The sequence below is a fragment of the Symphalangus syndactylus genome, chromosome 2 (genome assembly GCF_028878055.3).
Source record: "Symphalangus syndactylus isolate Jambi chromosome 2, NHGRI_mSymSyn1-v2.1_pri, whole genome shotgun sequence".
NCBI classification, from domain to species: domain Eukaryota; kingdom Metazoa; phylum Chordata; class Mammalia; order Primates; family Hylobatidae; genus Symphalangus; species Symphalangus syndactylus.
In genome coordinates, this window is record NC_072424.2 from 17,366,092 (window position 1) to 17,380,741 (window position 14,650).

The 14,650-nt window shown below is 40.7% G+C and overlaps 1 long non-coding RNA gene across 2 annotated transcripts in view; it reads right to left on the reverse strand.

Moving 5' to 3' along the window:
- The window catches only part of LOC129465240 (uncharacterized), a 111,072-nt gene that overhangs the window by 8,566 nt on the left and 87,856 nt on the right, over positions 1-14,650 (reverse strand). The window contains exons 4-5 of one of the 2 annotated variants that reach the window (XR_010117523.1): positions 5,495-5,598; positions 3,268-3,330 (exon numbers count right to left, since the gene is read on the reverse strand). This is a non-coding gene — a long non-coding RNA (uncharacterized lncRNA). Of the gene's footprint in view, positions 1-3,267; positions 3,331-5,494; positions 5,599-14,650 lie in introns of those variants that run through there. The other variant, XR_010117522.1, reaches the window with a different exon arrangement.

Genomic DNA, 14,650 nt, shown 5'->3' on the forward strand with positions numbered 1-14,650 from the left:
AACTCTTAAACACCTGAGATCTCACATCTGCCAGAGCAGTTTCTTCCCAGGTATCATGTCCTAGTTCACCACCAGTGAAAATTTTAACAAGTGAATCATAACTGCAAGTGCCTTCCACCAGTGATGAGGTCCTCATTGCAGCAGCTAGCAGATGACAGCTCCAACATGCTGCTGGGACCAACGTTCATAGGTCAAGTTCCCCAGCAAACAGACTGTGTGCAGGAGGTTTCCTGGGAGTGGTCTCAGGACCAGCCCCTGCAAGGGGTGAGGGAAGCAGAAGTGGGCAGGTGGAATAAACTATGATCCAGTTGCAACAGCAGACTCAGCCAATCCTGTGAGGAGCTCTGGAACTGGACTCTTTCCAGTTGAGGCAGGAGGGCTGGAACCCTGTGTCCCTTCATCAGTGAATAATAGGATGCAGGCTGCCTCCAGGTAAAGGATGTATCTTTGGGTGAGACTGCTTCTTAGGGCCAACAGTAATTCTGGAGGGGGCGCTCAGCAAGAGGCTACAATATCTATGTCTTGCAGCAGCTAGGGGATGTAGTGCTCCCATCCTGATGGCACATCTGGGCAGCACGTCCCTTCACTTTTTCTCTCCAATGAGAGAGAGAAGAAAAGAGATTAAAATAGCCCCTTTGTTCTATATTTGAAATGGTTGCTCTTGTGATTATAATTTGCAACCTTAATATAAAATGCACTGAATTAACCTTCTACCACGTCAGATACGAGGTTTGTTGTTGTTGTTGTTGTTTTTGAGATGGAGTCTCCCTCTGTTGCCCAGGCTGGAGTGCAGTGGTGCGATCTTGGCTCACTGCAAGCTCTGCCTCCCGGGTTCACGCCATTCACCTGCCTCAGCCCCCGAGTAGCTGTGAATACAGGCATCCACCACCACGCCTGGTTGAATTTTTTTTGTATTTTTAGTAGAGATGGGGTTTCACCATATTAGCCAGGATGGTCTCGATCTCCTGACCTCGTGATCTGCCTGCCTTGGCCTCCCAAAGTGCTGGGATTACAGGCGTGAACCACTGCACCCAGCCCAGATACAAGGTTTTAATGGTATATTCACATTTACCTGCTTCTCCATCTTTGGTGCTATGATGCCATATATTTTACTTCTACACATGTTATAAACCCCATAAACCCCACAGCCTATTGCTATTATTTTTGCCTTAAACAATTACCTTTTAAAGAAATTAAGCAATGATGAAAAACAGCCTTTCATGGTTACTTGCGTATTTGCCCTTTCGGGTGCTCTGCGTTTCAGTATCAGTGGAGATACCTTGCTGATCTTGTCAGTATTTCAGGTAATAAGGGGTTAAGCTGTGATTTCAGATGCCCTTGGTTCCTCGTGAGGTAAACTCCGGGCTTCTGAATCCAAGCACCACGGGATATGTTTTCCAGTTTCTCTTCCACTGCCACCTCCTCAACCAAATTTGGGACTGGGTGTGGTCTAGGCAGGCTGAATTGCTGGGCTGAGTGCTTTGTTTGGGGCTCCTCCAGATGCCATCCACCCCACCAGCTAGCACAGTCAGGCTCAGCTGAGTTCTCCCCATCCCTGCAGAGTCTCCACGGCTCCAGCAGGACCCTCCTCCATCTTGTAATTTGGGGATCTGGCTCCCTCCCCCAGGTGTGGAAACTGCTCACCATAAAGGGCTCACTTCTCTCTGGAGTTCAGGTCATCCAAGATTTCTTGCATCCCACTGCTCTTAGCCAGCCTGGTAGAGAAGCACACTTTTTATTTTGTCCCAGTTTTTCTTGTGGTTCTCTCCAAAACAAAGGTCTTTCCCATTCTCTTATGTTCTAACCAGAAGCAGAGGTCCTCTGCCTGCTTGCCTGGCCTTTGCCCTCTTTCTTCCTGCATCAGTGGATTGCTGTGAGGAGCTGATGTGGATCACATTATATTATGAGCCAGGAAGATCACAGGGCTCAGGTTTACCCAAAGCCAGTAGCTGGGCTGCTCGATGGGTCACTCCCACTTAGAATGATCACTGCATCTCCCTTTATCTAAAGGAAACACTAGTGGAATCACCAGAGCACATACAGCATTGCGGGTGAGGACAGCTGGGTCTTACCTGTATGTGTTGCTGTCAAACCACTGCAAGGTCTAGAGCTCATCACAGACTCTTTAGACTTCCATGTTCTCATTTGCAAAGTGAGGAGTTCTGCTGTGCTACCTTAGGAAAGAATTCAGCTGGAGAACTTTAAGATTCTAGTTCAGCTTTTGCATGAAAAAATGAAAAGGGGCCAGGCACAGTGGCTCACACCTGTAATCTCAGCACTTTGAGAGGCCAAGGCAGACGGACCACTTGAGGTCAGGAGTTTGAGACCAGCCTGGCCAACATGGTGAAACCCTGTCTCTACTAAAAATACAAAAATTAGCCGGGCATAGTGGTGCAAGCCTGTAGTCCCAGCTACTCGGGAGGCTGAGGCAGGAGAACCGCTTGAACCCAGGAGGCAGAGGTTGCAATGAGCTGAGATCGTGTCACTGTTCTCCAGCCTGGATGACAGAGAAATACTCTGTCTCAAAAAAAAGAAAAAAGAAAAAAGAAAAGGGCATTTGGTGATATCTGAATTCCGGTAACGTGAGCGGTTTCAGTCATGCTACGTCCCTCATTAACTTGTGATGAAAATGTACACACAAGGCACTAATTCTTTATTTTCACAAAATAAGATGGTGGCTAATTTGATTTGAATGCTCCAGTCTGTGAGAGCGCTTAGTGATTTTTAGTCCAATTACTGTTGGAAATACTTCTGATTCTAAAAGTATCCGGTTTCTGCTTATGGTATAAGTTCTATTTCCCAATGACTCATGTTTCAAGAAGGGAGAAGTTGGGGCCTCTAGTCAATAAAAGGGATCTGTTTATGTGATTGCTTTGTTTTCTGTTATTAAACCCAAGTGGCAGAAATCATAGGTTTTGCTTTTAGTTCAGATTTCAATAAGCAGCAGAAAACCCACAGATAATTTCGACTTGAAAGTTTGCCATACAAGTTAGCATCATTTCTCAACCGGGTCTCAAAACATCCTGCTTGCAGGTAAACAAAAGCTGCCACCATGACCACCATGCTGGGGAACATTCTGGAAGTCTCAGTCCAGAGGTTAGCGGCCAATAAGCAGTGGGCCAGCTCTTGATTCAATCAGAGTTGTACAGGCAGATAAACTTCAGGGCCTGATTCACCCCATCCTTGCAGCTTTTCTCCTTCTGTTAGACTTCAAAGTCGGCCTGGACCACTCTCCAAATAAGTAATGTTTTCACTGAGAAAATCATGCCCCAATTCAAATAGTCAGCTCTGTTTTATTTGGCACTATGTCCCTTTAATACTCTGAAACTTCTGAAAAGAAAATGTGTTTGTAGTAACATCCTGGTACAATTTTCACACTTAAATTTTTGTAATCAATAAAACTCTTCATCACATTCAGGATAGTTTAGTAATAAGAAACTTTCTTCTGTCCTTGGCTGTTGTTGATAAAAGTCACACAAAACCATCTTAGACATAACACAAGTTGTGCCCTATTGCCCCTGAGATAAATCAGCCTATGATCCAATTTTTATGTGACAGGAAAGTGAAAAGAAAACAGAGAAAATTGAAAATGATCTATAGGAAAACACTTTGCAAGAGCCCATCTGTTTGAAGACATGTTTTTTTGAGCTGTGATCTGGCTCATATGATTGGGGAATAAAGTTTGTCATGAAGTGCAGTCTTGTTGAGCATTGTTCGGGGGGGAATGTCGTTAAATACTTTTGGTGTTATTTCGCAAGATGGAATTTAATACCTCTGCTGCTTAGGCTCTCAGGTGACCAGGAAAAAATGGGGAAGATGAATCTTTCATATTTCCAGCAGGAAAAAAATTCCTGGGACGTCTTTACTCCCATTGCTCTCTATAATGAATCTGGCTATGTATGTTCAATTAATTATGAAACATACAAGAACCAATCATAATACCATACAGAAATTAAAAACAAATACTGTCCCGTCAGTAAAGAGTTGTCGTGGAGCATGGACAACATACCTCTGTTAAGAATGTGGAAAACAGGGTGACAGGGAGTGGCCTTGAAATAATTTTTATTTTGGAAGGCTCTAGGAAAATAAAAAGAATATTGAACATTGGATCTGGGCTCATGACAAGGGGGTGCTGACAAGATTATGTCTTCTTGGTGCTTCCAGGAAAAGGAGTTAATTGGATCTGTGGTTTTTAGATTTAGTTGGTGCTTCTGGCATGGCTGCTGGATGGAGCGGGTTCTTGGGTTCATTTTCTTGCTGGGTCCTATGCCCAGTTCCACAGTATGAGAGGAAAAGATTCTGCAGTTCATCAGTACCCAGCATGTTTTGACAGCCCGATGCAATGAGACACACAGTTATTTCAGCAACACAGTAAATGTGGATGCCACCAGGCACCAGGGGAAAGGTCCTTTGTGAAGACCCAGGTCTATACTATAATCTATGCTATTATCTCAAGTCCAAAAGGCAAAGTGAGGAGGGGAGAAGATATGGTTAGAAAATGAAGAATACAGGCCGGGCACAGTGGCTCACGCCTGTAATCCCAGTACTTTGGGAGGCTGAGGTGGGCGGATTACCTGAGGTCAGGAGTTCAAGACCAGCCTGGCCAACATGGTAAAACCCTGTCTCTACTAAAAATACAAAAAATAGCCAGGTGTGATGGCACACACCTGTAATCCCAGCTACTTGGGAGGCTGAGGCAGGAGAATTGCTTGAGCCCAGGAAGTGGAGGTTGCAGTGAGCCGAAATGGTGCCACTGCACTCCAGCCTGGCCGACAGAGAGAGACACTGTCTCAAAAAAAAAAAAAAAAAAAAAGAATATAAACTCCAACCACATAAGTCAGGTGACCTGGACTGGATCTTCATTTCCTTACTAATAAAGGGATACAGCTACAACAGATCATCTCAAAAATTACAATCTCCTCCTTCTGCAAATCTCCTAGTCTAGAAATTGATGAAAAAAATTTTTTATTACAAAGTCCATGTTTATTAAATACCCTAATGTGCTAGCACACCTGTATTTATAAATTGTAGACTTTAATTGCCCTTTATAGGGCTAATGTAAAATTCATTATTCCAAAAAAAAATGTATAATCCATTGAAAATATAAATGGCTAATGGCCATCCTGATTGCATCCAAATTCTTGGGTTAGTCGGAGAAATGAGAAAATTCTATTCATATTGCTAGTTTACAATTTGCACTATTAGCACACTCTCTCCTAGGTGTGAGTGACTAACTTATCCAAACAGTTCAACCCTCTAAATTTCCAACACAAACCAAAGCAACCAAATATAAGAAAAGAAACAAACAAAAACAAGAAAGCAAAACAAGAGGGAAATAGAACTGAAATTCTTGCTTCTGACATCATCCTTAAACAAGAGAGTATGCCTTCAGCTGTTTCCTTTAAAAGATCAGACATTCCTAGTGTTTTGCATTTGATCACACCAGACATTGGGGAAGAATGAGAATGGGAAAAATGTTTTCTTTCCAACTTACCTCTTTCAAGGGAGATTCCAGCAGGGCACCTGGTGGAGTTTCAGCAAGAAGCTGGCTTTCCATGACTCTTTCCCCGTTTTTTCCCTCCCATATCCTTGGCTTTACTGCAGAAAATATAGAGTATAGCATGATTTCTCTTTGAGGCAGCCATGAAGAAAATTTGGAGAAAATTGTAAGACTTCAGATCTAATTCCAGTGTAGCCATTCAGGAGCCATGTGGCTTGGGGCAGAGATCTCTGGGACTCAGTTTCCCCAACTATGAAAGGAAAAATGGAACTACTTGAATGGTCCCCAAGGTTTCATCCAGCTCCAACATTCCTTGGCTCTGATTATCTATAAATTTTTTAGCAAGTTTCTCAGAGATTTATCTTGTTTGCAGAGCTAGAAACTTCTAGAAGGGTTAAAAAAAAAAAAACCCAGAGATACCAATTTCATATTATGTAAAGCTCTAAGTTTGGAGTAGTCTTTGGTATACCTCTTCCCCTCATAAATAAAAATCTTTAGAGATAATTATGATTTGAAATAAATTATTGAGCTAGTTTAGAGTTAACCAAGAAGAAGACATATTGGCACTAAATATTTGCTAATTCCAACATGACTGAGGTTTTAAATATTTAACTTGTAAATATAGTGATTCAGACAAACATAACTTTATTAACAAGGAAGTTTAGGAGATTAAAATCCAGGAACACCATGCTGCAGTTGGGTCACGTTATACATTGTGCAACCTCGTGAACTCATATTCATTGTTTGGGACAAGAGATTCCAGTTAAGAATGCACGGCTTTGGATTGTGGTAGCCTGTTTCTTCAGATTGCCCTTCATCATTTTTCCTTCCTTTACACTTTGAAAATTCTATACCTATCTTTGGAGAAGCTTCCCCAAATATCAACAAGTCCCTTGGTACCGCTTTCAACAGGATTTGGAATATTGATACAGATACTTTAGTTGCCTGAGTACCATGAGACTCGCACATTTAGTACAACTGTGTGTCATCTTGTGCCAGTTATTCATGCCTCTCAGCTCCAGATTCACCCTTAGTTGCCTGCCCTTGGAGAATGGAGAGAGCCCTTTAAATATGTTGTCCTTTCCAGCTGGTATAATACCAGGCTGTGTTAGTGGAAGGTGCTGGAGAGACGCTGCAGGAGGAAGGGGTTTTTCTTACTGGTTCTGGCAGCTCACTTGTCTCATGCACCTGGCAGGGCTTCTTTAGCACCAGGTTTCTGGTGGCACCAAGGGCTTCAGCAGTGTCCAGCACCTGCAGTAATTGCAACTTTCCCAGCCCCAATCCCCTCAGGGTACACGGTCAGCAGTACCCAGTGGCCAGAAGCTTTGCCTTGTCTCCCCACAGGGCAATCTCATAGTCTAGTGTCTTGTGTCATAGAGACATAGTTCTGTGAACAGCTCTCCCTGGCACTCTCAAGGGCAGGTTTCCAGCAGGTTCTTCTTGCACAGCATCACAGCAGCTTCCCTGCCATCCAGTGAGCCATGGCCATGCCTTCTCCAACAGGGTCTGGAATTCAGCTCTGAGACTGAGGTGGGTGGGGCGGAGGCTACCTCAGGCTCTCTCCATAAGCCCTAGGTGTGGTAACTGCTCCTTACATCTGCCATTCCTATATTTCTTAGAGTTCTGTTTTTCCAGTAGTAGCCCATCCCCCATGACCCTAATCTGATTTTATAGTTAATAAATCTCAGTGTTAAACTTTTCTTATTTAAATTACTGTGTGGTTTCTGTTTCCTGAATGGACCCTGATCAATAAACATCCCAAGGTGAAAATTGACTTGTATTTATGGGAAGATTGAAAGAGAGAAATATTTTAAATCATAACAAATATAGTTAAATTAATTGTTCATTTTTTAATGTTGGGTGGTTAGTTTTGGTGTAAGCTCTCTTCATCTTGTATTACTGTCAGTTAGTTTGCTAGGGCTGCCATAACAATAGACCACAGGCTGAAGGGCGGGAGTAGGGGGTGAGTAGGGCGACTTAAACAACAGAAATTTATTCTCTCACAGTTCTGGAAGCTAGAAGTCCAAGGTTAAGGTGTCAGGAGGTTGAGTGTCTCCTGAGGCCCCTTTCCTTGGCTTGCAGATGTCTTGCCTTCTTGATGTGTCCTCACATGACCTTCTCTGTGTGCACACATCCCTGGTGTCTTTCTGTGTATTCAAGTTTTTTTATAAGGACACCAGTCAGATTAAGGTCGACTATTTCAGCCTCATTTTAACTTAATCACATCTTTAAGGGCCCTGTCCAAATACAGTCATATTCTAAAGTACTAGGGGATTAGAGCTTCAACACACAAATGTTGGAGGGATACAATTCAGCCCACATTATACTGTTTTTTTCTTTTCTAACTTTGGTATTAGATATCAATCATGTAGAAGTAACTCTGCAGTAGTGAGAAGATCATCAGACTTGGCCTTGGAAGACCTGATTTTGGGCCAAAGTTCCACTACTCACCAGCTGGGCAAGTGGTTGAATCTCTTGAATCTCTGTTTTGTCATCAGTTAAAGAGGCTTAAAGGGGCATAACAGGGATTCACTGAGGTCATGCCAATGAAAGTGTTTTAGAACCTACAGAGGACTTTATAAAATGCGAGGCATTCCTTGGTAGGTGTATGAAATCATACATTTTCTAAAAACTCTCCCATTACATTTCATACTTGATACTTATTAAAAGGCATCGCCAACCTATTAAACAAGTGTTAAGTATAAATGATTTGAATAGCCAAAACCTCTTTGGTTTAATGACCATGGGAAAAATTTCTTTGGTCTCACAATTGTCTCTGTACATTCCAGGTCATCTTAAACCCAAATTTTGAACTAGTTATTGCGTTATCTCTTGTTTTCTCATCTTTTGCAGAAGTAATAAGTAATACTTTTAAAGCCTCATGAACTTATTTAATTGACTTAGCCTTAGTTTTTGGAAAAGATAGAAACTACATGGTCTTTAGAATGACAGCCAGCAAAATTTTTGGCAATTACAATATTCACTATAACCTGGTGCTCATTTTACCAAATATCATGGCATCCCCCTCACCAAGTAATTCAGTGCCTGCAGTCAGTCATCTCGCACAGTGAGAAACTGAGGCACCAAGTGTCATTGTCTTGTTCAGGTCCCAAAGAGAAGGAAAATTCATTTGTTGAGGAGTTTTATGTGCAAGGCACATTGCACAAATATATAATTTAATCCTTACGACAGCCCTAGGAAGCAAGTATTATTATTAAACCCATCTTACAGATAAGGAAACTGAGCTTCATAGAGAGTAAACAATTTGTCCAGAGTCATGTGGCTAATAAGTAATAAATCAGAGATTAGAGCTCAGACTTGCCTGATTCTGCTCTATTACTGCGAGTCTTATCTCTTCCTTTGGTAGCCAGAAGTTATTTACAGTAGTCTCAATTTAATAGTACTATTAGTGGTATAATTTTCACTGGATTCAAAGCAATTAGCAATTTTATCTAATTGAGTTTGAATTATACAATTCTCCAGTGATTAGCTTCATAAGCGTTCTCAGGCTACATCACAAATATTAAGAGTTAAGTGCTGAATCAAAAAAATTTTTGCAAATATTCAATCGTGTGCTATAATAGCACTAATTGGCCATTTGCCTCTTGTACATACATAATCATTATCTACAGTGATATTTGTTCTGTTGCCTTTTCAGTTTTCCCTCTGCCATCTGTGTATGCGTTAACTTCATCTGTAGAGCAAGTTGTGTTCATATATTTACCTAGTAAAGGAAAAGACACTTATGATAACTATTTGTTTTCCTTTTCAACTTTTACATCAGACTCAGCAGCTGAGAAATAGCATATTTTGAAAAATTTAGTCTCTTTCAAGTTTGTGCTAGATCTTTAAAAGGCTTGACATTTAACCCTCCATAGCTTTACTTTGAAATCTTGTTGGAACAATCTGAAGAGTGATCTAATTTCAAAAGGAAAACAGGAAAAAAAAAGTCAAGTCAAACTTTACTGAAATTGCAGAGACAAATCATGAGGCTCAAAGAGAAACTGAATGAGACTGTCATTGCTTTAATAATGAGAGGGAGGAAATGATGTCAATTTAGTAGGACCATTCATGGGGAACCATTCTCCTTTGAGGTGTCTCTCTTGGAGTTCTTCCCTTACAGGGCTTTGCAGTTCAGTTATTTCAGCATTAACTTCACTCCCTGATAGATAGGTTTCTTAAGATCAGGAATTGTTTAACTCAACCGTATCTCCTATTGGTTATCTTGTCTCAATTGCCTTAATATGGGTAATCACTACCTCTAACTGGACTATTACAGTGGCTTCTAGAAGAGTTTCCTGTCTCCAGTCTCTTCAGCATGACCTCTTATCCACACTGCAATATGATCCAGTCCTGAAACTGCCCCAGCTGATGCCAGATTTCTCCCCATATACCATCTGAACTCCATCACTGACGCTGAGGGCCTTACAAAATTTGGCCCAAACCAAATACTTTGTTAACCGTGTTTCCCCCCATTTCTACTCTTTTCCTGATGCTGCCCCGTGCAACAGGAGAAGTCAACAAACAAGAGGATGTGATATTGAGGAACATCCAATGGCCTGGTGGGAACTTCTTTGGGCTGAGTGCTCAGAGGAGACCTCTTTGAGGAGGTAGCATTTGTATTGAGATGTTTGGGAGCTGACAACGTGCAGAAGTGGGTAAAGAACATAAATAGGCAGACGGAAGCTCAAATGCAGAGGCTATGTGAGAAGACAGAGTCTGGTCTTTTTATATGGACATGATGGAGACCAGTGTTCCTGGAGTATATTAAGAATAGGAGCTGCAGATTAGGCAGGAGGCAGGTTCTGGAGGAGCTTTTTAGCCTTAAGGAAAGGACAGTGGTGAGCCCTTGAAAGTGGGACAGTGAGATGACACAATCCACATTTAGAAAAGACCATCTTGGCTGCTGGGCAGAGTGAAACAGAGGGGACTGCAGTTCCAAACAACTGTTTTCCTGAGTCACCTTCCTGAACATGATCGGTGTATACATGAGGGATTATTTCTTGTTAGTAAATTGTGAGGAGGATCACAATATCTTTCTTTGGGTCTGCATTTTGAAATTTCCATAGAGTAGGCAGGTGTCAAGGTACTTCTTCGAAACGATGTTGTAGTTTTGCTAATATTTTACTTAATAAAGTCATAAAGCCATTTCTAGCACTTGCAATCCAGAATTAAACATGCAGTAAGTACCTACTGTGGACAAGACGTGGTGCTTGGAGGATACAGAGACAAAGAAAGGTGATTGTTATCCTAGAGAGTCTTAGAGTATAGTAGGTTAGCATTGTTCCCAGAAGCCCATGGTAAAAGTTCTGTTGATACCTCATCTTAAGACTCTTAATGAAGCATGTATTTTAGCACTTTATAACATTATGACATTGTATTATTTATATCAGCTTATAATATACTATGACCACCAGGTGATATTTTCACAGCACAGTCACATATTTTTCTATATTTCCCAATCCAATCTATGCAGTTGGTTTTTCCTTTCTCATACTTGGCCTCAGTGACTCATTCTTCTTGGTTTTGGTGACATTTCTAAGGATATTCATAAAATTGAATCTTAGCTGAAAACAGCCTAGGATCACTTTAGAGAAGTCTTTCCCCACATAATAAAAAATAGTGTTGATTAAGTGGTTCCAGGAGTGGGGTTGACTGTGGTGTCTCCATAGTGGTATGATAGGTTTCTTCTCAGTCTTTGCAGAAACTGTAGTCAGAAAGTGATCAACTTGAGTCTATTTCTTCAAGGTGGGACTGTAGTTGGGTTTGAGAACAGACTTGAGATTTGCAAGGACTTTGGAAATTCTGAGGTATGTGCCCCACAGTTAAAAAACCATACCTTAGATGAATCTTAAATTCAGCTGATTAAAGAAAAAAATAAATAAAATTAAACCTCAGACAAGCAGACTATTTTTAAGGAGAACACTTAGCCTTCTATTCACAACCACATTTGTTGCATTTGGCTCTAGTAGCAAAAATTAAAATCTTGTGTTTGTCAGCAATGAGGCCAGGATGCCTATATCCTGAGTTTAAATATCCAGGAATCATCCAGTGGTTTGCTTTTATTGTTCATAAAGTCAGCAGAGACAAACCACCTGAGTAGTTCCAGATGTTGAATCAACAAGGCCCTACTTCACAGACCTACATGTAAAAAGTACATTTATAGGCCCAAGAAAAGGCTGGGAGGACTGTGCTGTTTAAGGATAGACAGACACTTTCATTCTTAAAACAGATTAAATGTGGGATGTCTAGCCTTGCAGATGGCAGGGGTAGGTGACATTTACCTTTCTTTGGTCACTTGAGGCTTCATGTTGTAATCCACTCTGCTCTGCTCTGTTTGTTAAGGAGAAAGCCCAGCAATTGGTGGGTCAACTCCAGAGGACAGGGCTGTTTTAAGATAGCAAGGCTCTCTAAAATTTTAACAAGATTACTTGAGGGTAACATGGCAAAGGAAAATATCTCCACATTGGCTCAAATGCTGGAGAATATAGAGACATGAATGTGGCTTACAGTTATTAAACTCTTTTCCATTTCACTGATATTTTGGCATTGAAGCTAACATCATTCCAGGCACCTTGCTTTGTGAGTTGGCTACCGAGGGTAACATTATATAGAGGTAAGAAACGTAGCTTGCATGGGCCTGGGGCCAGGAGGTTAGAATTTTATGCCATAAATCTTAAAACCACTGAAGGTATCTTAAATTTAGGTTTATCTGGCACAGCCAAAAAGTGAAAGTTCTGATATCCAGAGTTCCTACATGGCTATAATACATAACCTTACTGAGTGGCAAAGAATTTTTATGGCCACTGGCAAGAATCCAAACAAAGATTCAACTATCTCCCCACAAGATATTTCAGCAGAGTGACCTAAGTTAGTCAAGTAAGGTTCTGGCTCATAAATCTGAGGTTGGAATAATAACATTATTCTGTGTCCTAAATATTACATTACAATTAGCAGAAGATGGAAGCATCTATATTAGTTATACACAGTGTTACTCCATTGTCAGTCGATGAGTTATCATGATGATCAGGTAATCTCATGTACTGTGCAGTAGCTAAAATCTAACGTTTCCTGAGAGGTGATTATGCTTCAAGCATGGTGGTGAGTGAGCTTTAAACATTATCTTGTTTAAGCCTCCCAAGTCACATTATGAAGTAGGTGCTCTTGACAAATGAGGAACCTAAGGCATAGGGCAGTTTTCAGCAATTGCCCAGGGTAACAATGTGATGGAGTTCTCATTCAGGCCAGCCCCATGTTCTCAACCCACACACAGTATTCCACACTCAAGGCCTCTGTCAACAATGATAGCAATTAAAAAAAATCTTGAGCATTTAGAAATATTAAAGACATTTAAAGAGTCTATCAAGAATAATGGAAGGCATCTCACATAGCCACCCTCCAAGGTTAAGAAATAAATATTGCCAGCACAGTTAAATCCATCATGTATACCTTCCTCAATTGCCTTCCCTGCCCTCCCCCTCTTCCAGAGGTAACTCTTAACCTGAACTGGATTCTTTTCATTCTCATGCATTGCTTTCTACTTTCACTACATCAATGTACATCCTTATGCTATACATATAGTATGGTTTTATATTTTTGTATGAATGATATATTATACCTTATGTGTTCTTTTACAACGTTTTTTGCCCAATATTGTATGTGACAGTTAATTTTATGTCTCAACTTGACTGGATGAAGGATGCCCAGATAGCTGGTTAAACATTATTTCTGAGTGTGTCTGTGAGGATGTTTCCAGATGAGATGAGCATTTACATTGGGGGACTCAGTAAAACAGACTGCCCTCCCCAGAGCGGGTGGTCATCATCTAATCTGTTGAGAGCCTGGATAGAACAAAAGAGGGAGGAAGGAGAAATTTGCTCCTCCTTTTTTCCCCTGCCTCACTGCTTAAGCTAGGACATCTCATCTCATCTTCTGCTCTGGGAGGGGGTTTACACCATCAGCTCCCCCAGTTCTCAGGCCTTCAGATTCAGACTGATACTATACCACTGTTTTTTTTCCCCCACTGGGTCTCCAGCTTGCAGATGGTAGATGTATTAGTCTGTTCTCATGCTGCTGATGAGGACATACCCAAGACTGGGTAATTTATAAAGAAAAAGAGGTTTACTGGACTCACAGTTCCACCTGGCTGGGGAGGCCTCACAGTCATGACAGAAGGCAAAAGGCACGTCTTACATGGTGGCAGTCAAGAGAGAATGAGCATCAAGTGAAAGGGGAAACCCCTTATAAAACCATCAGATCTCCTGAGACTTATTCACTACTGTGAGAACAGTATAGGGGAAACCACCCCCATGATTCAATTATCTCCCACAGGGTCTCACCCACAGCACGTGGGAATTATGGTAGCTACAATTCAAGATGAGATTTGGGTGAGGACACAGCAAACATATCAGTGGTTCATGGGACTTCTCAGCCTCCATAATTGTGTGAGTCAATTTCTCATAATACATTTTACACACACACACACACACAATATGAATATACATATATAATACATGTATATTATATGTATGTGTGTATATGCTATGTAATATATATTATATGTATGTAATGCGTATATGTATTATGTAGGTATGTAATTATACATGTATATATTACATAATTCTGTAATTATATATTACATAGCATATATAATACAATATATGTATTAATAAAGAGAACTATATGTTATATACATATATGTATAATTACATATATGCATACATGTATATATTACATATATGTATATATGTATATATTACATGTATGCATATATGTATATAATATATGTATGTAATATTATATGTGTATATACATATATTATATACATATATAACATATTGGTTCTCTTTCCTTGTTTCCATGGAGAAATCTGATTAATACATTATATTATTTGTATTTGCGGGGTTTCTTCATGTTGATGTGTCTGGCTGTAGCTTTATTTACTTTCACTATATGAGGACACCCTATTTTTTTCATTTCTCCTATTACAAAAGACACCTTCCAATGAAGCAGGTCAGTGACCGTCAGACCACCTTCTGTGTTTACCGAGATTGATACCAATGTCACTGTTTTATTGATAGAGAAACTCAAGCTTAGTTCAGTGCCTTCTCCAAGGCTTCATAGCCAGAAAGTGGCAGGACCAACCCTTGA